Consider the following 26,799-nt stretch of genomic DNA (forward strand, 5'->3'; position numbering starts at 1 on the left):
CTGGAGGAAACTAACAACAGGTCCAGCACAGCATTCCTAAGTGCCGTTGTACTCCCGGAACAAGTGCGTCTTGAGCCTTTTCTTGAAGGTGGGAAGACAGTCAGTGTCCCTGATGGAGGTGGGGAGCTGGTTCCACCATTGGGGGGCCAGGCAGGAGAAGAGCTCGTGGTGGGAACTGGCAGTCTTAAGCGGTGGGACCACCAGGCGGTTGTCTGAGGAAGACCGTAGGTGACGGGTGGGGGTGTAAGGTTGCAGGAGAGACTTGGGCCACGTTTACACATAGCCGGGTAGTTACAGAAACAAATATTTCTGCCTCTCCGTTTTCAAAAATAACGTTGTACACAAAAGTAAGTTTTCAAAAATGTTTCTGTTTACATGAACTCACATATACGCCCCCGAGCGCCATCATAACTATGCCAAACCTGTAGGCGGCAGTGTAATGTGAAGGATAAAGCCATGCAAACCAATCAGAATTTTCAAAATCAACAAACACGACCGACTTCCTTTACCTTTCAGGCGCGAGGTTCATTTGTTTGAATGTGATGCGATGCAAACGTATTTCGTGATTCAGAAATGTAACGCAATTCACAAATAAATGACTCCATTATCCTAGTTGTGTTCGACTTCATGCACCACTGGCGGTACCGACAGCCCGCTGCGTTGAAGCTGAGAAAGCCATTGGCCGCTTCAAGTCAGCCGGGCTGCAGGCGACGCCGGCGCTGCATGAAGTCGAATGTACCTATTACTATAAACAGGACGCTTACAGGAAGTAAAGTAATTGGAAGATACCAGGTCCCTAAGAAAAGCAGGGGGATGTGTTAAAGCAAGTGTTTGGTTAGTTGTTGATATGGCTTTTTCCACCCCCCACATGTCTGTATTGGTATGACCTGTTGGGATATATACTCCATGTCTGTTGGGAGATAACGGGGCTTGCTTGGTGTGCTCAGACATGTGTCGTTGTCTCTGCTGGGAACAATAAAAGAAAGATGAAATCTACCCACGATTCCTTGTGCTTTGCTGGGCGGTCCTCACAGAAGGTCAGTACCAGGGTCTTGAATCTGATACGGGGATGATGGGTAGCCAGTGGAGAGAGATGAGGAGCAGGGTAACATGGGAGCGTCTGGGTAGATTGTAGACCAGACGGGCCGCTGCGTTCTGAATCCTCTGAAGAGGGCGGGTTGCACATGCTGGGAGACCAGCGAGCAGCGAGTTGCAGTAGTCCAACTTTGAGAGGACCAGTGCTTGGACTAGCAGCTGGGTGGAGTGCTCAGACAGGTATCTCCTGATCTTCCGGATGTTGTAGAGGGTGAATCTACAAGACCGGAAGACTGCGGCAATGTGGGCCGTGAGGGAGAGCTCGTCATCCATGGTAACCCCAAGGTTCCTGGCAGAGGATGAAGAGGTCACCGTCGCAGATCCCAGGGTGATTGACAGATCATGGGAGATGGAGGGTTTAGCCGGGATGATGAGAAGTTCTGTTTTGGCGAGGTTCAGCTGAAGGTGGTGCTCGGTCATCCAGACGGAGATGTAACTTATGTTACAATTCATGTTTTTTCCTCCTTAAACTTCATCAACTCTCACTGCCATCACCAGAAATATTTTTATGACATCCATACTTAAAGATATTTAAAGGTACTCGCGTAAATGGCAGAAAACCCAAGCAACTCCAGGGCTCAACATTAACGGGGCCAGTGGGTTTGAAACTTACTGGCCCCTAGACCATTTTTACTGGCCCCCCCTCCAAAGGTTGTAATTTATCATTGTTACAACAAAACCAAAGACTTATAAGTTATGTTATTGTGTTACCAATAACCATTTATTAAACACATACTGGATATAAAAAGAACAAAAATGAAATCACATTTTCTAGTGATAAAAAATAAAAATGTAGTAGTCAGCAAAACAATTGACTTTTAAATCTCCAACGTGACGTGCTCGCTTCCCTGCTGACAGCCATCTCTGCAAAACTCTGTCTGGCTGAAACTGAAACCTGTGAGCCTCAATACTAATATAGAAAAGCTTCCATAGCATTTCATCAGTATGATACAAAGTACCCAAGTCGACACCATTCTTATGCTGCCCTGGGGAACGGCTGGCCCATCTTAATTACGTGATATGCCGTTGTTATAAGCCGTTTTATACATTTTTATATGCCGTTGTTATAAGTCGTGCAATAATTCTTGATCAGCATGGTCAACGGCCTGGAAGATGGATTGTCAACCATCCGCTTAGCTGTCACACAAATAAATAAATAATGTGAATGTGTATGCATGTATGTATGCATCTGTATCTATGTGAATCCATGGGTTTATGTGAACAGTAGGTAGGTAGATTTACTGTGTATGTAAAGATGTATGTATAAGAGAAGCATTAAATTATTTCATATTGAACTAAAGGATGAAAATAGAGAAAGGGGGTAGGACTTGAAAAGTTTGTTATGAACTTCTTCCTACTCATTTTTGAACATTGGAATTTCTAACTTGAATTACTAACCCGTTAGTTCCGTTTCAGCTCGTAGCTTTACTTTGCTGCCATCTTCACTTTATTATCTCGCGCCACTCTTGCGCCATTTGTAAAAAATGTATTGACATTATATAATTACAATTTGACAACCAACTGTGTGCCCTACGGGCTGCAAAGTTATTTATGCATTTAGCAGATAGCAAAACATATGAAGGATGTTGACTTTTAAAAAGCCATCGGGCCATCGTTATTGTCGAGCCCTGAGCTCTTTTGCAAGGATCTTGACCCTTCTCCAGAACTCTGGTTTTACTGCTTTCCCCCAAGAGTGGCATTGGGGATTTGTGTAGCAGGAAAAGATCTGATATATGGCATTGTAGGACATACAGATGCAGCTTATTGAAGCATGTTATAATCTATAGACTACTCTATTTTATCAAATGTTTGACATAGAAAGCGTGGCATGGGTTCTTTCTGAGCTCAGCAATTTACATTTTTACAACAATGACTAAGGTATTGACTGCGATTACATCAGAACTGCACGAGCGTGGGTCTGCATGCTTGACGTTGAGAAAAACAGGGTGTCACCTCCCGGAGTCATTTCTTAGGTAGTCTTTGTTGAGCGAAGAACAGAAGGTCAGCGTGGGGGGTGTTTAGACGTGCTGTCAGCGAGGAGGAGGGCCTCGGCAGCCCCACGGTGGCATGAAGGTCAGACGCCCTCAGCCGTGCTGGCGCTCTGCTGTGCCACGGCCAGACCCTTCAGAACACAAAGTCCCATTTAGAATCACACTTTACACTTCAGTGCAGACTAGCTCAATGCAAATAAGTTGCTTTGAAGTCACCTCGAAAGCCCAAAATCCATACCTGAAAAAGCAACATTTTAAAAAAAGTTATCCCTTTGCTTGCAGAGATGTTTTGGAGGAAATGCTCACTTCCTGATGGACTGTAAGTGACGTGACGTGAACACAGTAAAAGTGTATGAGATGGACATACAGAGAGTAACTGCAGCTTAAAACCAAAAACAAATTCTCAAGTGTATGGGGGTGTGTGGGTGTGTTTGCATGGACTTCGGGTCTGTGTAGTAAGAGTCTGTACTGGACTGCTAAATGGCTTTAACAGACTTACAGGTCATAGCGCGTTTGATTGTGTGAGAATATGCATGTAATTATTTTATGCCTTTACATTTACATTTAGTCATTTATCAGACTCTCTTATCCAGAGCGACTTATAGTAAGTACAGGGACATTCCCCCGAGGCAAGTAGGGTGATGTGCCTTGCCCAAGGACACAACGTAATTTGTCACGGCCGGGAATCAAACTGGCAACCTTCAGATTACTAGCCCGATTCCCTAACCGCTCAGCCACCTGACTCCCTATCTGTTGAAGCTGCCGCTAAATGGCTACAGTGTGTGTGTGCCTCGGGACATGGCAGTAGAGAGTGAGCATCCAGGGGTGAACACAGATCAAGTCAAGTGTGTTTTATTTGTGACCATTCATCAATCATGAATATGAACAATCAGTACACAATGAAAAGAAAACAGCATTCCTCCAGGGCTATGATGTAGATGAGCAACATAAGACGACACAGAAATGCATGAGACTACTATATTTCAGTACAGTACTACTGTATTTCAGGCCTACACATCTTTAAATAGAGTGAGCATGCAAATATGTGCAACAGGACAAAACTAGTGCACCATAAATCATCTTGCAATGAGATTTACCCTCGACATACAAATGACTCTTGACTCTTGGCATTCCACTGCAAAAAATTAATGAATTCTTCACCTTCACTAACTCTGTAATTTCTCGCCTTTATCTCTTTGTTCTATCTCTCTCTTCTTTCACTCATCATTTGCCTTTTCAGAATTGGTGCTTTCCTCACAGCAATCTTCATTCCTCCCGCTCTGTATGTGTGTGCGTGAGTGTGTGCACTGAGGGCAAGTTTGAACATCAAAGGCCCTGTAATAATGTTTTCAGGGATAACCTGCTCCTTGGCGACTGTTTCCAGGGCTTATTTGCTTTTGGGGTCTGTTTATGATCTGTTTGTGTATGTGTCAAAGGCCTCAGGTATCTGAAGAACAGGGCCAGATGAGAAGACTTTTTTTTTATCTCTTCCACATCATACATCTGACATTGGACCAATGCTTACTGCTAAATAGTGTTGGTTTCGTCAACGAAAATTATGACTAAATATCGTCGTCAACGAAGCTTTATCAAGTAGGGAGTCAGATGGCTGAGTGGTTAGGGAATCGGGCTAGTAATCAGAAGGTTACCAGTTCGATTCCTGGCCGTGCCAAATAATGTTGTGTCCTTGGGCAAGGCACTTCACCCTGCTTGCCTCGGGGGGAATGTCCCTGTACTTACTGTAAGTCACTCTGGATAAGAGCGTCTGCTAAATGACTAAATGTAAGTGACGAAAACAAGACGCAACGTAAATGCTGGTCATGTGACAATGACTATAATTAAATGTATAATGCAATATTGTTGACGAATAAAAACAAAACAAAATAACTTTAACATTTTGTCTCGTTTTTATTCGTCAACTATATTTCATTATACATTTAGTCGCGTTATTATTATTTGCTAACTCATGAGGCTGTTAAAGTGTGTAATTTTAACGTTAGCCTTAGACGTTAGCTTTAAATGTTAGCCACTGGAACTGAAACCGACTGAGAGTCTGAGACAAACGTGTGTGTGTGTGTTTGTTCTTGAGAGAGTGTAAAGTGGGTTACCATGTGTCACTAGTGTGTGTACTGTGTGTGTGCGTGTGTATTTGTTTGTAAGAGAGAGTAAAGTGGGTTCTTACTTCCTACCTGACTGACTGCATGTGTAGGCTACTAAGCATCCCTTGTAGGCCAAATACTGTAGCTAGTTTTGTCATTCACATAGCAATCACACTGAACTGAATTTGGCATCAACAACATGACTTATTCTAGACCAATACATTAAACAAATGGTTTTGGCATTAAAATGCCTCCCGAGACTAATGCTTAGACCAGTGTTTTTCAAAGTCTGGGTGTTGGGAGGATGAAAATTGGGTCAGCAAATATGTTTTCATTAGTGCTGTCAGTTTAACGCGTTATTAACGGTGTAAACGCAAACCCATTTTAACGGGGGACATTTTTAATCACGCGATTAACGTTCTTTTTGGCCAAGCAAACTTTGTAGTTTTTTTCACATGCCGTTGCAGCAACTACTGACGTTAGAAAAACTACAACACCACACCGGATCTAGCTAGACCGGAAACAAAACAACCGGCACGCCGCACACACTTGTTTGGGCTTGCGAGCTGGCTAAAGAGTAGCAGGCTAACGTTACGTTTTGAGTCGATGGCGAGATGCAGAAATGGATGCCAATAAGATTCTGAATGGAAAATATACTTTTAGAAAGTTGCCAAATTGACAATTTGGCAGGAATTGGTTCCATTGACAAGACCAAAGTGATCTGTGTGTTTTGTCGTTGTGAACTGAGCAATCATCGCAGCACGTCCAGTCTGAAATACACACAGCTGATGCCAATTCTCCGCCCCCTTGTCAAAGCCAGGCGTTTGCAATATTGTTTCCAATAAAACATTTGGAGTAAGCAATACAATCCACTTTTCCATGTTGATGAGAGCATTAAAATGAGAAAAAAAATTATGGGACAAAAAGAAATCAATGGACATTTAGAATAGATAAAAATGCGCCATTAATTGCGATTTATCGCGAGTTAACTATGATATTAATGCGATTAATCGGGATTAAATATTTTAATCGTTTGACAGCACTAGTTTTCATAATTATTTTGTCATAGGCAGTGCTCGAAGTTGGCCGGTACTCACTGGTACGCAGTACTGGCACTTCTACATTTTACTCCTAAGCGTACCAGTCCCTTTTGCGTGCTGCTACTTGTCGCATATAGCCGGCCCGGTACTCTACCACTGACAGAGAAAGCGTCAGAGAGATTGGTAATGACCCTATCACTACGTGACTTACCTCAGATCTTGACGAATCACGTACTAAAAGAACGCTTGTGCCAGAGCCAGACACGTCAACAGAGGTCCAAGTCCAACCAGAAACATGGGGTACGAATCATGAGCTTCAAACTTATAATAAAAAAATAAAATAAATACATACATATGCATGGCCGTTGGAACTAGGGGTGTTAAGGGTGCTGCAGCACCCCCTGACAGCACGAGAATTTAAAATAATATGACTTGAAAATCCACCACCGCGGCACAGCCCCGCAGTACCGGACTGGCCATCGGGAGCACCAGGAGAAGAATAACGATGGAAAACCAGGCTAAGAAATGTAAAGGTGGGGCTGAAAAAATTGAGACAAAAAGACATCAACTTCACTAGACAAGGTTTTACCAATGAAATCAAGGCAATGTTTATTTTACATAAAGCTCTAAAAACTATTTTGTGCTCAAATAAAGCCCAAAAGTTTTAGCTTGCGTGCTGCGTGCATTTTGTGTGGAAGTACCTATCTTTCTTTTAGAACTAGCATCACATCAAACACAGACTGTGCATGTATTATCATTTGGGTTGCGATGGTTTGTCATTTTGAAAATGTGGGTCGCTAAAATTTTTTTTTAAAACCACTGGTTTAGACTACTTCTGTTTGATTAAAAAGAGACTAAAATATAATTTTCATTTACTTAAACTAAACAAAAATTTCATCAGTTTTCGTCGACTAAAACTAAATGAAAATAGTCATGGATAAGTCTAACTAAAATAAGACTAAAATGCTCTGACTTATAGTTCAGGGATGGAAATTAGCACCCGCCACCAGCCAAATGTGGGTGATTTTGTGTTATGGCGGGTAAACTCGCTTCACCTACCGGCCACTGTGGCGGGTAAAGTAAATTATTACACGGCTGTTCTTAATGCTGTAGAATGCCCCATTCACTTGAATGGAGCTTCCCAACGTTCTGCGGTCAATTATTTTGCCATAACAGAACGTTGCTATGTATAACTGAACGCTGTCAAGAGAAGTGGCCTTTATGCCTCGGATTCACGTCTTTCGTAGCACTCCGCAAGTAGTCCGGTAACTTTTCAACCCCGTACTCCGTTGCTTAGCGACGTCAGCTGATTTGAAGCCTAAAGAATGTTCAACGTCTTTGGCGAACAATTTCTCTGCTGATCAACGCTACGAATGGTAACATATAAATTCTAAAAAGACACACTGTGTTAAGGTATTTTTTTGGCAAGTAGCCGTGTAATAAGCGGGATAATGTATAGAACGCCATTGTCATTATCGGGAAAATGAGCCCCTTCAGAGCGAAGCTACACCCCTTCGCTTCGTGGGTGCTGTTCGACCCATCTTGGAAGAAGAATGCTCAGGAAAGCACATCTGAAACTTCAGAATCTGATTCTGATGAGCAGGAGTAAATTGTACTGGGAGTGGGGAAGATGGGTGGAGAAATGTTAGTTGGTTGTTTAATCTGCCCTACTCATTTAATGAAATGTATATCAGTTCGTGGTTTGTGAATGTATAATAGAGAAAGTGTCAGTGTTTCATTGAGACTTGAGATTAAATAAACTGCTTAAGTATTGTAGATCTTGTAGTATTAATTTTCACATGCAGTTACACATTGTCGGTTAAAAACAAGAAAGTGGCTGGTAAAAACATTGAGTGGCCGGTAGATTTTGAAATCCACCAGCCACTGTGCGGCCGGTGGACAAAAAAAATTATTTCCATCCCTGTTTTAGTTGATTGAAACTTGACTAGACTAAAAAGAGTATGAACGTGACTAAAACGAATACAAACTAAAATGAGAGCTTGACACAAAGACTAAAACTAAAACAGGCTGCCAAAAACAAAACTAGTGATAAATCCACACAAAGATCAGTTTCTGCTAAGCAGTGTCTACCATGGGTATGGGATGTAAATGCATGTTAGGTGGGTTACTGGAGTTCCAGGGGTCTTTTTTCAGCATTTAATACAGATGCTGTACAATCCACCCACTCCCACCATAGAACTGTATGAACTGTAAGGTCCCATGAGAGGTTCCTGGTTTCTTGTCAAGACTCCGCCCCTCTAGTCCTCCTTCACCTTCTCACCTTGTTGCTCCGCCACAGCTGTGTGGCTGGCGTGGCCACCAACACTTCCTGTTTTCAAACGTGTTTATTATTTCTCATCGCTGTGGCACCATCCGCCTTCTGGCCAATGAGAAGGCATGGCGAAATAGTGCATTCCATAACATTTTATAAAAAGTAGTGTGACTGTGTCTGTTTTGGGATGGTTCTATGTGTGTGTGTGTGTCGATTGGGTTTCATTCATAATCACCTTTACAGGAACAATGGAATTGTTTCCATATGAGGCAGAATAGACCACTTTGTATGGGAACATTTTCCTCTGCCTCCCATACACACACACACACACTCTTTTCTCTCTCCCTCTTTAGGTTTCCTTGCTTCCTGTCTTGTTCCTATCAAGTCAACTCTATTTAATCGACTTTATTGGCAGATCAGGTCTTGTAACTATGGTAGTTAGTGAATGTGATGATGGACCGATTGGTTTCCATTTCATCACAAACTGGAACATTTAACTGCATTATCTGTCTTAATCTGTTCACCCTCATATATCTACACTTATCTCTCTATCCCTCCTTTCATCTCTCTCTCCATCCCACTTGCTCCCCATCCAAACTCTCTTCCCTGTCCTCCATGATTCTCTCTTTCTCCATGCCTCCTTCTCTCTCTCCCTCTATCCTCCATCCTTTTCCCTCTCCAGAGGAGCAAGGCCATCTATCTTACAGATGTCTCAGCTGATTGACTGTTTGAACCAGATAGCAGCCTGATTCAACCCAACATTACACAATCAGGGACATAAAAGGAGCAAAAACAACATGAAAACATAGGCTGTTGAATCATAGTGGTTTAGCTGGCACATGGAATCAGGCGCACTTCTTCACCATCATTTATCACCACCATATTTCAGTCATTTCTACCCATAAACCTTTGCTGCGTTAAAGCTCCATCACTCTCGATTTTGAAAGGATGCCAACACATGCTAGCCTGGAATCGCCCAACCAATTCACAAATGCATATCAGTCTGGAACTTCTCAGTTCTTTGCGATTTCCAAGGGCCGTTATTAAAAGACACAGACTAAAATGTATCTGGATATAATTGGATAGATTTGGATAGATGCAACCAATCACAGCACCGACATTTTAATTTTGGTTGTTTGCAAAAATCACTTTCACGGCAGCAAAATTGCATCTTGGTTGTTTACAAAAATCCCTAAATTGCACTCCTCTGTACAGTCATTGTACTAAACCCGCTTCATCTCAGATAAACGGTTGTGATTATCCCTACCAGATTCTGGTCGGAGGGAAATCTGTTTGAATGGGAGGGGGGCCAGACCCATCTGCCAAGCAAATGAGCTGGCAGATTTCTCTGGTTCCTTAGCTACCCACACACAAAAAAACGAACAAAAGAAGCATTCAAATGCTTTGTTTTAACATTGGACATGAAGCTTCTAGTTTAAGATGAAACAGCCATTGTTTTACAATCACAACATCCGCAAGCTGGTTTAGATGTGTGTTGGGCAATGTTGGGGATTTTGGTCGTTTGGATTCTGGTGAGCATGTGGTTGTTACCAAGTCATGCAGCAAAAATTACTTTTCAACTTGAATTCAATTACTTTTCCACTTGAATTATTTTTAAAACAACTTTAAATAAAGTCATCAATTCCAAAGTTGTATCTTTGGAGGACCTAAATGCACAAACTCACAAGCAAACCTACATTACCTAATTACTTCTCCTCTTTTGCCTAGGTAACCACATGCTTTTACGTGTGCTGCCGTCTGTCTACCCCAAACAGCCAGACGCCATCCACCGTCACCTAGGAAACCTGACCGCCATGATGTCACAGCTGAAGTCCCCTGAGCAAAAACACCTGTTGAGACTGATCCAGATGGTTGCTGAGCAACATCCTCTCGTGAGTGTGTGTGTAACTGATGTGTCAGGAACAGCGTAAAAACCCAGGAACATTGCGCGTTGTCAGGAAACATTCTGAAAATACATTACTCACAATAAATTTCCAAATTCCTCCATGTGGTAATGCTATATGGCACTCCAGAGACTTGGAGAGTGTGGAAAAGAGAGCACAACGTGTACATTTGTTCAACCTATGTTCTACGCTCTCACTCACATAAAGAGAACACAAGACAAGTCATCAGAAATGGCTGCTTTGATGATGGTAGAGCAGTCAATGAGACATCAGGTCACACACACACAATCGTACACACACACACTCTTATACTCAAACACAGGAAACTGTCTGACAGATTGGGCAACCCTGAGTCTATCACCCTTTACTCATACACCCTAGCAATGCACACACAGTTAAATGAATCAGCACATACTTATTAACATTCTCACTTCTCCTTACACACACTCACAGATACAGTCATACACTTCTACGTCCAAAGCGTTTGTGTGTTTGCCTCTTTTCCATGGTGTTTCAGTGTAACATGAAACAAATAAAGACAGCAATAAAAGAGATACGAAGAAAAAAGCCAGAAACGGGAAGTACAGATGTGTGTGTTTTTGGTGCTAGGAAAAGCATTACAGAGACAGCACTCAGCCTGTCTCAAAGAGAGAGACAACAACGGAGGTTATTGTGACTGGTTCTTGTCCGGGCAGGTCTTCCCAGCACACATAATGAACTGGAAGTAACAGGGATTGAGTTTAGCCAGTCAGTCTCACAGCTTGCACTTTCAGTCCCATCTGACTGAACTCCCGACCTCAGGCTACATCTGTCTGGAGAACCCGTGACACACCGAGAAGCGTCACCAGGCTGCCCGGTTGCTATGGTGTTTTTGGTTGTCATGTGTTATCGGAGTCGTTTGCGAAGAGAACCAGTTACAGTGCCGGACTGTCTGTCTCACACAGGGTAGGGGACAGTTTGAGGTGTCTGTCAGGGACACATCTTGTTTTCATGTAGACTTTCCCTCTTTTTCTCTCCAATCCTTTGTTCTTCCCAGACTTTGTTTCTGCAAGGTCATAGGTTCAAACCCAGCCACAGCCGTTGGGCCTGTCATAATTCAGATTATCTGTTTCGTTAAACAGGATGACATAATTCTGAAGTACCATGAGCAATTTCACCTTGATATGTCAAAACATGACAATTACAGCTGCTCAAACGTCCCAAAGCAGACCAAAACTATTACCTGCCCTTTTCTATGCATGTAAACTCAACAGTTCATGTGTAGCAGAGAGAATAGAGAGGCTGACTTGCAACCACATGCTCTTGAGTTTGAATCTCCATTTAGCCGATTGTTGTCTGCCAAGCATGAATTAATTTCTCTCTCTTGTTGTCCAACTCCTATGGAAGCCCATTTCCGCTAGTAAAAAAAGGGGACAATTTAAGTCATAATTATGAGATACGTAAGTCATAATTATGAGATACCAAGTCGAAATTATGAGATACTAAGTCATAATTACGAGATACGTAAGTCATAATTATGAGATACTAAATCATAATTATGAGATACGTAAGTCATAATTATGAGATACTAAGTCATAATTATGAGATACTAAGTCGAAATGATGAGACACCAAGTGCGCATGTGCTCCCGTTTGGCACTGAAAGTGAAAGATCCCTTCACCTCGCTAACCATCCAAGAGGTGGGGCGTATGTAATGCTAAAAAGGTACGTATTGCAGGTGACTTTTGTGAAGTTACATGTCAGATTTGATATATTTTAATCAATTCGTTGTTGCAGGTAAACAAACTTTGCTGTTAATGCAGTTTTATAGTAAAAATCTACATAATGCATAAGATGTACATAACGCTAGCGTTGATTGATTTCGGTGAGTTGCTATTTAGTCAAATACTCAAATGCGTTTACAATCTGCCTCCACAAAGCTATTTAATCAATATCTGGCAACTGTTATTACAGCTATAATTTCCTACAAATTATACATGTAACATAGTGACGTGAAGAACACCCTGTATTGAAAAGTCAAAATAATATTGTACATGTGCCCTGGGTTGCCCTCTGTCGCTTCCAGTTTAGCTAGCTATTCTGGGGCACGTGCTGTGTGTTGACTCTAATACCGATCAACCAATGGGGTTAAGGTGACACCGTGACATACATTGATTGACAGCTTACCTCATTAGCTTAAGGACAAGGAAATACATAAATAAATGTACACAGAAATAAATAAATACATAAATAAATGTACACAGAAATAAATAAATACTAAAATAAATAAATAAATACAGGAATAAATGGCCATGACAGATGACCAGCTTAAAGAGTATCTGCCATCCTATGGTGATCGACTGGCTGTTTTTGGATACTGCAGACGTAACGAAAACAGTGTTTCCCGCAGAAAATGTGTTAGTCAAGGTGGTAGGTTGAGATTTGCTGATGGACGAAGTTCTCTAGAGAAGGGAGACTGCCGTTAGAATGAAAGGGAGAAAACTGGCGGAAACACAGCGAATATATATTTTTTGGACAACGTAGTCAAGGCGGAAGGCGTGTGTTGTCAAGGCGACCGCCTTAACTGCAAAGTGCTGCGGGAAACCCTGGAAAATCAACCCAGCAGTCGCAAGTCAAAGATTTTTGAGCGGCTTAGAGCAGTGGTTCTCAAACCTGTCCTCAGGGACCACCTGTCCTGCATGTTTTAGATGTTTCCCTGCCCCAACACACCTGATTCAAATGAATGGGTCGTTATCTAGCTCTGTAGAAGCTTGGTAACGAACATGCATTTGAATCAGGTGTGTTGGAGCAGGGAAACATCTAAAACATGCAGGAAACCATCCTGCTGGGAAAGAATAGGCAGAATAATCACATTTGGCTGGCAAAAAGAGAGGTACCTTCCTGTGAAACTGGCACCAGTACTTCTGGAGCAAGCTGTTTTGGCCTTTGTGGAGAGTGACCTCACGAACAGCTTCTTCCAGTATGTCTCAGAGTCTGAGCGGGTGCTCTTTGAATCTTGTTGTTCAGATTTTGAAGGTGAAGCATTGTAGAAGAATTGTTGGAAGTCATGGACATTCCCAACTGCCGCAGGCTTCCAACAGCAGATAACATTAAGTAAATCTTGAGGGAGCTTGCAAAAATTAAAATTAATCAAGAGCCTGCTTTTGTGATTGAACAGTGGAGCAACATGCTCACACCTGTTAAATCAGAGCTGAGAGGGATTGCAGCAGTCTATGAAGAGCTTCAACCCACATCACGAAAGATTATGAGATCAATTACTTACCCTAGTACCCAGAATGCACAGGAGAAACAAATAGTCAAGTAAGTAAACACATACCTTAAGAGAGTCAGACACACCGCACCTCTCCTCTCTCCTCAGATTTTGCACTGGGTCAGATTTGTTCACAGGAATGAGCATCACTGTCAGCTTCACATAGGTTCAGGGTTTTCAGAGAAGACCTGTTGCTCATACTTGTGGCTGTTACTTGGAGTTTCCAGTAAGCTATGATAACTACCCCGATTTTCGACATGAAATGAACAAAGTCTTAGAAAACAACGTGTGGGTAATGGACATTGTCTAAGATATAAAGATTTCCGCAAACAGGAATTGGACTGCCATCAGAGTTTAGTGTTTATACATTGTAGGTTTTACAGATTTGTCTAATGAAGGAAGTACTACAGCCACTTTGGTGAACCTTCCAGAATGTCACAGCTTAAACATGCTGTCCACTTTCTTAATGCTGCTTTTTACTACCTTTCTTTTGTTGAACCAAAGTCAAAATAAGTCTCAGGGTAATTTGGCATATTTGAAAAATGGAGGAACCTAACTTATATTTTAACATTAGTGTTTGCTGAAACTTGAAAGCTTTAGCTGTTCATCCAACCTCCTTAACACAGATAATAACCAGCTCCACTGTTCTTTTTGAAAACACCACGTCAAGTCTAGTCTAATGTGTGGCCATTAGTGAGCTGCACAGAAATGCATCAAAAGTAAATGGTGTTTGACTGTTGTAAATATTAAAGCTGCTTACTTTTATATTTGTAATACCAGAGGTTTTTCATTACCGGATGTTTACATAACTGCTGCTGCTCCAAATCTTCATTTTTTGGGGAAAACATGACCTAAGCAAAGGATTATAACCAAAATAAGTACATGTCACATTATAGTCCAATGTTGTTACAATGTACTTTTATGTTTTAATTTCACATTACAAACACTATTTTTCTATTCAGGGGTAGTCATTGTTATTACCGTAAAAAAAACAGCATGGCATTGTCAACCATACCATTAGCATATGGATTACTATTAAACACTTTTTTCAGTAGAAAGTTTGATTAATTTGCTGTTCAAATGGAATTACATGCTGTTTTTAATCATGTTTAAATAATTGAATAAAGAATTTATTACATTTGTGGAGTTAGAATTCGCACTCAGTTCACACAAATAGACAGGACGAGAAAAAACTTAAGTTTGAAAAAATATTTTGTAAGAAAGAACTGAAATTATTTTGTACATCTTTGAAATGTATAAATGAGGTACAATTATATTGGATTTCACCACAGATTAAAACATGTAATGCAGACTCAGGAAAGTCATTTGTTAATTTCAGATTATACTCTGACATTTGGTCCACACAGACATTGAACACATCTTCATCACACGGGAAGTCCTTGAACACACACTCTTCGAGGCATACTTGAACCTTCTCTGGGCCTCATGTACGTACATTCGCAAACGTAGCGTTATTAGCGCCATGGCCAACCCGCAGATTGCGCACGCTGTGAAACTTCAGTTTACGTCGTATTTACGAAACTTGCAGGTCATCAGGTATCAGCACCTTTCTCCGCCCACTTTACCGTACATTGCGAGCATTTAAAAGCGCAATAGAATGGGCCTCCTTCTCTCTTTCTATCATGGATCAGCCACCAAAGTCAAAACAGTGATGACTGTTTGAAATGATTGAATGAAAGCTTTTACCTCATTGCGGCATGTTTGTACATACCTCCCCATGCTTATACGCACAAATTGCGAAACAAATTGCCTACGCCTGAAGTGGGCGCAAAAGCGTTAGTACATGAGGCCCTCTGGGTCTACGTGGTGTAAACACTCTGCCGCCGGAAAGGTGAGGGACTGCATGTAATATGGAAGGAATTCCATTGGGTGATCGTGAGTTGTGGACTTGACGGACTCTGTGGTTGTTCCAAGTCAATACAACCTCGTCAAAAAATGATTTTTCTACTCACTTCTTTCACTACTCCCAGACCGCTAATGGCCTATGTACACCCATAGGTGGCGCTATAAGCCACGCCCAAAGTCCCCAGCGCCCCATTCCTCCAAAATGCCTGAAAATGTGTATTCATCTCTTATTTCTCATGGGGAACAAAAAAGCCTCAAGGACCCATAAGTTCCGCCATGATATATTTTGCTGTACTGTCCAAATTTGGTACAACCTCCAAAACAATTCTCCTCATGAACCATAGATCCAATCAACTTGAAATGTGTTACATATTTGTAGAATACATGTCTGTCTATAGGGTGATCAGGAATACAAAATGCAATGAAATATGTCAGAAAGAGGTGTATTTATGTGAATGTCCACATGGCCACAATATCTTTGTGTCAATAAATCAAATATAATTTTGACCAATGGTTTTACAAACCTTGTTGGCTTCAAGGTGACATCATTCTGAAGTACCATACGCAATTTCATCCTTGATATGTAAAAATATGTTTGAATTAAATAGAATTGCTCCACAGCACGCAAAGACTCATCCTGCCCCTTAACACACACATCCTTTCTGGAAATTGTGGGCTGACCAAGACCCCACCCTAAATCCTTGCTCCTGTTTCATTTTGCTCTCATCGCAGTTCGCCGTTACAAATATAAATAATTTTTTAACGGCCATTGTTGTTTTCAACTGTTATCACCTGATAGCCGTGTTGGAGGCAGCCACGTTTGGTAAGTGTTTTCACCTATTTTTACACATTTTAAGCTAAAATCAATGATTGGGTTTGTGAAAGTACACTCTTGAATTATGGTGAAGGTTTGAGAACTTTTAGACCTTTAGATTGTGAGTTTGAAGTGACGGAAAACCGAAGGTTGATATGATGTTGGTAGCTCTAGTTCAGACTAGTACTACCGGTAAACTTATTTAGATATAGAAATAGAAGACATCATGGCTATGGGTAAGCTATGGGCCAACTTGTCAGTCACACATGTAAAATCCCCCCAAGTTCATCCTGAATTGCATATTTTCCCCGACATTGTAAACACATTTCCGATTAGATGTCCCATGTTTTGATGGTACTAGCAGAGCCCATATAAGACACTGGTACTGCAAGTGCTTATTTCTAATCGATTTCAAGGGTCTCAAAGCAGGCTTTCAGGGTTTTTCCTGGGTCAAAATGGGTCTTCGGTGCTCCCCCAAAAATATGTGTATATATATATTCTTTTCTTTATTCTAATCAATGTATTTATTCCCAAGTGTTTTGCATCCCTCCCCCCCCACACACACATATTTTTGTCCTATTTCCCCGAAAGCAATAAAGTTATAAAGTATGTTCTAAATGGCATAAATGCTGCCTATTAATAATTTATTGTAAATGGTCAGTAGCCTAGCCTATCGATTAAGGTAGGCCACTCTGAAGCATGTACACTGCCTGCTTCATTTGATATTGAAAGGCTAAGCATTCTGTAGCAAATATTAACAATAAACCCACTTTTTATTCATTAAAACTACTTCAGCATGATAATGCACCTAAAATACAAACCTGAGAAAGGGCAGCAATCTCTATCAAATCAACAGACATGTGCAATTTAGCTAGCAGGGGAAGAATATAAACAACGAAAATCACCAGTTAACTTGATTTAAATTTGCAAGAACTATAGACTAATACAATAACGGGCTTAAGAACTGACAACATAAGTTATACGATTTACAGTTCTCAAGGACGCACACGCAATCTCAACTGCGGTGTGAAGCACGTGTCCGTGTTATTCTCCGACATGCACTCGAACAGTCACTGCTGATAGGCTATACGGACTAAACTTTTGTACAGCCTGATTTCTAATACCGTGTCGGCAGAAATGTAGCCATAGAGGAAACACTGCACTTTATGTTATCATTCCAGGTTAAGAATACCAATGGAGGCTGCATTTGAAATCGTAAATCAAACTTTTGTCAGCATTTTGAGTGGAAATGTAATTAGCATTTGTAGGCTACAGGTGTACTATTCGTGCACGTCGGGCTCGCCCTCGCAGCGGAACGACAGTTTAGTGGCCGCTCTGTCCATTCGCGCACCTCACAGTTGCGTATTGATCAGACACAAAGACACGCTTGTCAACTTGATTATTATTGATCAAAACAGAACGAGGGTTCGGCTGTAGCCTACTTGAAACATACTATTGAGAACATATTCGCTGACATGCATTGCACGCGTAATGGACACAGGTTTTTTTCTTTTCTTCATCGCTGACTTTTTTTTGCCTTTGGCGCTCGGGATTTGTCATTGGCGCTCGGGAAAACAGCTTTGGCGTGCGCCCAAATTTTCTCCATGTAGAAAAAAACCCTGGCTTTGGTCTGTCGTCTCCCCAATGTGACGTCATGCAATGTCATGCATGCAATATGAAAACTTTTTTATATTTGGGGTGTGCTTGCCTTCGGCGAGCACAAACCATTGTTATCTCACATATACATTATTATAATTCTTTTTGCCCCCCTTAAACTTTGTCAATATTTGGACTACATAGACAACCTAGGTGTCAAACGTTTCGTCTTGGTAGCGATTGAGTTGCTTGTATTTGGATTTACGTTCCGTTGCAAAGTTTAGGAGGTTGCAACGTTTTTGTGGGGACAAAGTGCCTTTTGTCGACGAAGGACTATACACCACAAAATGGTGGCAATGGCCCACACTCCATCTCCCAGAATCCCTCACCAAGTGGACAGGTGTAGGTGTGTGAGCCACCTAATTAAGTTAGAACTAGAAAAGGGGGGAGGGAAAAGAGCAGGGGGAGAGACCAGAGAGACAAATGGCACATGGCTGGCTAGTTTGCACCAGGGAGAAGTTGGGTGAGTGACGAACTACTTTTTGAAGGGGAAAGTCATTTTTGTTTAAACTTTTGTGGATTTTTGTTGGCTGGTGGAAGTTGGAAGAAACAACCCTGCCTGAGTTGATTTTTGTTGTCGGCTCCCAGAAAATAAAGTGCCCTCTTTGTAGCGTGGTCCTTCCCACCCCATTGCACTGGCTCACTCTTGCCTGCCCTAGTCAGCTCTTCTCGTGACGCTACAGATGGTGGAGAATGCGGGCAGTGAGGCGGAGTGTAGATGAGTAGTGGGGAGGATATAGACGACTTGACCAAACGTTTTTCAAAACTCCAGGCAAGCAAACCCCACACAAACATGGAGCAGCTGCTACAGATACTTGTGGAAAACTTGAGGGCTCAGCAAGAAACCAATGCAGCCTTGGTACAACAGCACACAACGGCTAATCGCCTAAAAGAGCTGGAGATTCAACAATTGGCCAGGGCAAAGCCAAAGGCTTGGGAGTTTATCCCAAAACTGGGAGCAAAGGATGATGTGGAAGCATACCTGTATGCCTTTGAGGCTACAACCACTTGGGAGGGGTGGCCGAAGACGCAGTGGGTTGGACTTTTGGCCCCTTTTCTCTCCGGGGAGTCACTTAAGGCCTTCCAGGATTTAGAGACCAGTGTGGCTCAAGACTATGACCAGCTAAAGGCAGAGATCCTGAGTCGACATGGCATTACCAGATTTAGCCTGGCCCAACGTTTCCATACCTGGACCTTCCGGACTGGGATAACCCCTCGTGCACAAATGCATGACTTGATTTGAACAACCAAAAAGTGGCTGGAACCGACAAGAGACCCGGCGGCCATTATAGAGACGCTGGTTATGGATCTGTATCTGAGAGCTCTGCCGTATGAAGCCAAAAGGATAGTTAGCTCCCAACGGTTAACAACCACCATGGAGCTAGTGGAAGCAGTAGAGCAGTACCAGGCTGCCTCGGAATTGCTCCGCCCAACCCCTAAAGAGCGGATATCTCCGGTCCCTTATCAGGCCAGTGGGACGCGACCAAAACGAGCCAAACCGGTCAGCCCTCAGTCCAGCCCCCTGAACAGAGCTGGTTATCCAACACAGCCACGGGGGTTCTCCAACCCTGAGCCTCGCCAGTGCTTTCGATGTGGTGAGTTTGGCCATATTTCCTGGCAGTGTGGAAAGCCAGATGAGCCCATGCCCTCCGCCGAGGCCACCAGCAGCCCCCATGTACACTTTGCGGGCCTCCAGGGGGAAAGTAAAGACCGCCGACTGACGTACCCAGTAACAGTAAATAAACAGAACCTAGAAGCATTGCTGGACTCGGGAAGTGCCAGGACCCTGATCCATGAGTCGGTGTTGGAGGCCTCTTCCCTGGCTCGGGGGGAACCAATTCCAGTAGTTTGTGTCCATGGAGACACCCACGAGTGCCCGAGTACCGTGTTGAAACTAACCACCACCCAGGGAACGTTTACGGTGGAGGTTGTCAAGAACCTGCCAATTTCAGTCCTAATTGGACGAGACTGCCCGGCCTTCTCACTGCTATGGGAGGAATCCCAAAGGAAGCACAGTCGGGAACCTCAAAAACGTAAGGAAAAAAAGTAAAGGGAATACAACCTGGGTTAATCTTGCTAAACCCCGCTCTGCTGCCCCTGCTTTAGCTGAAGCCTTTGCGGTGAACTCAAGTGACGCAGAATCGGCAAGGGATGACTGGGTAACTCGGAACCAGAATCGGGGCCAATGGAAGAGGACTGTGGGGGCTCTAGAACCATGCCACTGCTCCAAGGTCAGTACGGAACCACTCAGCTACAGGATCCTACCCTTAGCAATGCCTTAAGAAATGTTCAGGTCCTAAAAGGAACTCTAGCGGGAAACAGGTTGACTCCTTCCTACCCTCACTTTGTCATAAAAAATTGCCTCTTGTACCAGGCCATAAAAAGTAATGAGAAAGTTATTGAAAAGCTCCTGGTGCCACAACCTCATCGTCCCACAGTCCTTCAATTAGCCCATACTCACGTGCTTGGGGCCCACTTAGGCATGGAGAAGACTAAGGAAAGAGTATTACAGAGGTTCTTCTGGCCGGGCATTCACAAGGAAGTAGAAAACTACTGTCGCAGTTGCCCGGAGTGCCAGGTCAAGGCGCCAAAGGAAACTTACAGGAACTCCCTGGTCCCGTTACCAATTATAGAAACACCCTTCGAAAGGGTGGGGATGGATATCGTGGGGCCCCTACCCAAGAGTGCTCGGGGACACCAATACATCTTGGTCATCGTGGACTACGCTACCCGATATCCGGAAGCTGTGCCCTTAAGAAAGGCAAATGTGAAACAGATGGCAAAGGAGCTATTCCTCTTCGCCAGTAGGGTAGGGATTCCAAAAGAGATTCTCACTGATCAAGGGACCCCCTTTATGTCTAGAGTAACCAGGGAGATTTGTACTCTTTTGCAAGTAAAACAGGTGAGGACCTCGGTGTACCACCCCCAGACGGACGGTTTGGTGGAGAGATTTAACAAGACCCTCAAAGCCATGTTGAGAAAGGCCATCAACAAAGACGGAAGAAACTGGGACCAGCTTCTCCCCTACCTCCTATTTGCGGTAAGAGAAGTTCCGCACTCTTCTACAAGTTTCTCACCCTTTGACTTGTTGTATTCACACAAACCCAGGGGTCTCCTGGACATCGCCAAGGAGACCTGGGAGGAGCAACCCTGTCCGCATCGTACCATGATTGAACATGTAGGGGCGATGCGGGAACGGATGGCCGCAGTAATCCCCATGGTGAAAGAACACATGGAAAAAGCTCAGAGGGACCAGAGGGCAGCTTATGACCGAACCCCTCAACCGAGAGAATTCAACCCAGGAGAAAAGGGGGCAGGGAAAAGAGCAGGGGAAGAGACCAGAGAGACAAAAGGCACATGGCTGGCTAGTTTGCACCAGGGAGAAGTTGGGTGAGTGATGGACGGCCTATTGAAAGGGAGAAACATTTTTGTTTAAACTTTTGTGGATTTTTGTTGGCTGGTGGAAGTAGGAAGAAACAACCCTGCCTGAGTTGATTTTTGTTGTCAGCTCCCGGAAAATAAAGTGCCCTCTTTTTGTGGAACCTGTTTTGCGTGGTCCTTCCCACCCCATTGCACTGCCTCACTCTTGCCTGCCCTAGTCAGCTCTTCTCGTGACGCTACACACCCAACAACCTCAAATACAATGGATAACAGTTTAAATGTTTATTACCAACAAGCAAATTGCGTAAATTGGTTGGAAAAATAAACCTGCAATATGGCCTTTGACGGTCACACTGCTCTGACAGTCAGAATCACTGTTTACAGGCAAAGGTCGAGCTCGTCTTTGGTCAGATGTGCACATTGACCAGTTTCTAGCTAAATACTCTTGCCAGAGCCTGGAATCGAACCAGTGTTTTGAGTAACTTTGCATGGGTCTCCAACACATTTGGATTCAAGTTCAAGTATTGCCACTGCATTTTCACAGTAAAAGCTCTGTAAAAAGTCTGTTTCAAGTGTAGATGGAAAAAGCTTCATTTTTCACAACTGACATGGACCCTTTCTTCACTGCTAAACAGAGTACAACAGAGGATGCTGAGTTTAACAGAGGATGCAACAGAAGATGCCGAGAGCAACACAGACCCCTTGCTGGACTTACCCCTCTTTAGCTGGACAGCTTCTCTTCAGCCCCAAGACCGCTTCATCCAGCTGGCCTGCCCTGCCTGCAGGCCAGGCCCTGCCTACACGCCCTCAAGAGACAGTCACCCCACAGACTACTGTGTTTACAGGCTCTTTTTTGAGGACATTGATGAAAAGGGACAAACCCCCCAAAAAATCCTTGATAAAAGTCTAAATGTTTAATCCTTTCCATGTCCCAGCATGCCAAGCTGTTGACTTTGAGTATCTTAAGTGATGAAACAAGTTCAAGTGATAGACTTTTGACCTGAATCCAATGATTATTCATTTGAAAAAAAAAAACACTCAATGGAATTACTGCTTCTTGGACGATTTGTGCTCCACATCAGTACATCTCACACATTTGGGTGATGTGTTTCCATGGGATTCCATGGGATTCATGGAATTGCTCATTTCTGCTCCACCTTAGTGTAATAATAAATATAATTTAGGACAGCAATTTCCTTTTTTTTGTCATCCTTTCCCATTACACACATTTAGTCAATGTTCTTAGACTCAACCGATTATTGTCATTTTACCATACTGTTCATATTGAACAGACATCAGCGTTTACTTGGAAAGGTTACTGTATAGTTCCACTTTTGATTTGTATTTCCATCGTAAGTTTGGTCTTTAATTTAATTTGGAAGTGGTATTTAAAGGTCTTAAATGTAACTTCTTTATACCTGTAGACACCCTGTGAAGCCCCCACCCCCCACTCCAGAGACAGTTGGTGACAGAGAGGTGCAGATATTAAGTTAAACATAGTAATGCCTTAAGAGTAGAGTAAAAGGTAGAGACTAAATGTGTAAATGGATGTTGAAACTCTGAGTTGGTGCATGTCAGTTTAGGCAAAGGTAGCCTTTTAAACCTCTAGGTCTAAAAACTCCCCACCTCCATCAGAAACACTGAGGGCCTCGTACATACATTCGCAAACGTAGCGTTATTTGCACCATGGCCAACATTGTGCACGCTGCGATACTTCAGTCTACGTCGTATTTTCGAAACCTGCAGGTCATCAGGTAAACAGCATTTAAATGCGCAATTAAATGGGCCTCCTTCTCTCTTTCTATCATGGATCAGCCACCAAAGCCAAAATAGCGATTACTGTTTGAAATGATCCTGATGCCAATATTCGTAATGTAGTTAGGAGTTGATGAAGAAAGTGTTTTGTCCGTCTCTTCATAAACGGAGTGACTAAGTTCAGTTGAGTTCTGGATTTTAATAAGTATTTATCAATCTGCAGATTGGGAGAGAAAACCAGACCTCTGACAATAAATGACACCACACCACCAGGCTTAGGTCTCAATGATGTCTCTCTCAGCTCTGAAAGCCGGAGGACCATCTTTTATAGGGCACAAGAATGTAAACATAGATAGTGACAGTAGTGTCACTAGTGTCAGTAGTGTAGTAGTGACAGAAGTATTTATCAATCTGCAGATTGGGAGAGAAAACCAGACCTCTGACAATAAATGACACCACACCACCAGGCTTAGGTCTCAATGATGTCTCTCTCAGCTCTGAAAGCCGGAGGACCATCTTTTATAGGGCACAAGAATGTAAACATAGATAGTGACAGTCAGGTAGTAATGACGTTACAACAGTCTCAGAGAAAGAGATTCACTGCTCCCAACACATGACAACTCTCAGAGTTCAGCAGTACTTTCTCCTGATCCCGAACATCTATTAATCCTGACACATAGACACAATCTACTATTATTAATAGCAAGCTTACATGAGAACATACTAACTAGTATGTAATGACTAGTTCTATTGATTAGTGAATAATGTAAGCACACAGGAAATCGCAAATTCTTCCACAGAGTTTAACAACTGCTGGAATGGAATGTGAACGCTGAGTCGGAGATTCAATGTAATCTTTGATTTCTTCTAGTAACTGTATTGCATGACTGCTTGATCTGTAACGCGTAATGATTTTGTGTTCACTCAACTCAAACACTGTGATCCTTGTGGCAAAAATCCTTTGGCCTATGTCTTCGTCTTGCTCGGGTTACGGCTGCCATTTCACCAGGAAGCATATGCGCATCCTGGTTTATACCTGCTTTTAAAAAGCGGAGAATTTTCACCGCAAAATGGAAGCACGCTTTCACGGGAGGTTTCTGTACATGCCGTGGAATACATAATTACTCCCACTTTCCCCTTGACCCTTCCGTGAATTTACATGACTCGGAAAAGCGCAATTTGCCATTTTCAGTTCCCGCGACAGGCAGTCTGCGCTTTTCCCTTAGTGCGGCATGTTTGCACATACCTCACCATGCTTTTGCACGCAAATTGCAAAACAAATATGCCTGAAGTGGGCGCAAAAGCATTAGTACATGAGGCCCTGACTGTCTCCCCACCTTCAAGAAAAGGCTCAAGACGCACTTGTTCCGGGAGTACCTGATGTACCTGACCTGGACCTGATGTTTCCTCCAGGATCACAATGACTCTTTTTGAGAGACTTGTTGCTCTTGTTGGTTAATTTTAACTGACTTAAAACTACTGTACTTGCTGTGTAATATCTTTGTTGCTTGCTTTTTTCCACAGGTACACCCTTGCACTTTTTGAGGTTCATGTTGTTAAATTGTTTACTTGTAACTTCTTCAACTACATGCTCTTATGGTTCTTCTCTTTGGGACTTATACTCTGCCCTTTCTATTCAAAAAAACTCAACAGTTGGTGTGTTGCAGAGAATATAGAGATACTGACTTGTAACCTTATGCTTATGAGTTCAAATCCCCATTCAGCCTATTGTTGTTTGCCAAACATGAAGTAGTTTTGCTCTCTTATTATCCAACTCTCGATCTTCTACAGTGTACATGTCTATAATATTTTGCCATTTTGCGGAGGAAAACAGTTAGTTAAACAGGATGACATAATTCTGAAGTACCATATGCAATATAATGTAAAGTAATATAAAGGTAAAACAGCTGTAATTCAATCATATTTTGACATATGGCCGAATCTAGCAATGCTTGCCATAGGAGAAACAGCTTACTTTCTTCATACAATAACTTACCTAAGGACTTGCCTACACTGAGATGAGCTCAATGGGTTAAGACAGTGTACTCCAAAGTGCAAGGTCATACGTTCAAATCAAGTCACAGTCTCTGGGCCTGTCATAATTTTATTATCTGTGTAGTTAAACAAGATGACATAATTCTGAAGTACCATACACAATTTCACCTCAATATGTTAAAATATGGGCGTTCTCCTTGAAACGTATCTATCAAGCTACGGCGGTGAAAACTTTGATCTAGTCTGGTTGGATGCGGCTAACTGATTATAAACATAGACTTTTGGAATAGGTTTTAACTTAAGGCCTCTGAGTCACTTACAGTGGATCTCCACGCTCCGAAGGAATTTACCGGAGCCTCTGAGTGATCGATTACATATCCTACTAGGTCTACTATGGTTAAATCCATATTATAGTAGAGAAAACAACTGATTAGTGAACACGCATACTTTAGGGTGCTCTGATCAAGCAGACGAGTTTTACCTACGTCAGAGTTTCATGTCATAAACTGTTTAGCGCTCAAGGTTACAGGTAACAGCCAGGTGGTGAGATTTGAATGTAAGTTGCTGTAAAAACTTTTGTAGATTTGTTTACTATGTGAGAGCCCTGTCCATTGACGATTGCGGCAGCAACAACAGTGTTGACACTCTCAATCTGCGTCTGATGAGTATTTTCTTAATTTCGTACCAAGGTCAATTCTACATCAAAATGGAGAGCAGTGTTTTAAAGATATGGCGATTGCGAAGACAGTCAGCGGGTCAGCATATTTTTGTGATTTGGGTAAAGCTTGGAATTTGAGTTTTGACGTTAACCGTCAGACTCGGCTCGTCCACTGGCAGTACTACTGTACTGCCTTCAATGCCACAGCTATGGCAAACTTTTATTATATCAAAAGAAACATTCTCATTTCCGGCGCTTTCAAACAATCGGTAAAGTGTGGCTAGCAACAGCAGCCATCTTGCCTCTAGCAAACTTCTTTTGAATTAGCCATGTCCCCCTAAATTAATGTCAAGCGTATTTACGTTTTTGGGGGCATATTTTCAGTTAACAGATGGTACTGTTTGAATCGCAATTCCATCTGAAATACTGCCAGTGACAACGTTGTTACAGTAGCTTGTTCCAATGGGTGTTCGCTCGTTTCAAAGGCGGTTCGTTTTTTTTAAAGGGTGTTCTTAAAGGGGCGATTGACTGGGTTCTTGGGGTATTTCACACTGTTCCATAAGGTCTCCGAATAGGGCATGTAACATTGGTTGGGTTGAAAATGGCCCGGGTGCTGTTCTATGCCCCCTGATAGATCCTCTGAAATGTTCCCGGGAAAAAACACTTGCTTTTCTCCTTTTATGGTATGCTCATTAATGTTTAGATTAGCTGCGCGCTGATTGGTTGGTTTTCAACGAGTGAAGCTGGGGAGCAAAAACGCAACAGGGCCAACAGCAGCACTCACTGAAACACCGAAGCTGAAGACTTGAAATAAAAACGCGCAAATAAATCTATTGTGTCTACACAACACTGTTTTCAACAAATTGACTACATATCATTTGAAATGATAGCATTACTTGTTTCCACTTCTGTTGTTGAAGCAAACTGGATTGACTTAGGTGGGTAGAACGTTAGGCTACAGTTAATCAACCAAACCACATCGTGATTCTACTTGGCTTCAGTTAGCTAGCTCTAGATATCTTG

At 42.5% G+C, this 26,799-nt stretch overlaps 1 pseudogene; it reads left to right on the forward strand.

Annotated features, from left to right (window-relative positions):
• The first annotated feature begins 8,317 nt into the window (after positions 1-8,317).
• LOC124477905 overlaps positions 8,318-26,799 on the forward strand; it is a 201,705-nt pseudogene continuing 183,223 nt past the window's right edge.

Source organism: Hypomesus transpacificus, chromosome 15, assembly GCF_021917145.1.
Source record: "Hypomesus transpacificus isolate Combined female chromosome 15, fHypTra1, whole genome shotgun sequence".
NCBI classification, from domain to species: domain Eukaryota; kingdom Metazoa; phylum Chordata; class Actinopteri; order Osmeriformes; family Osmeridae; genus Hypomesus; species Hypomesus transpacificus.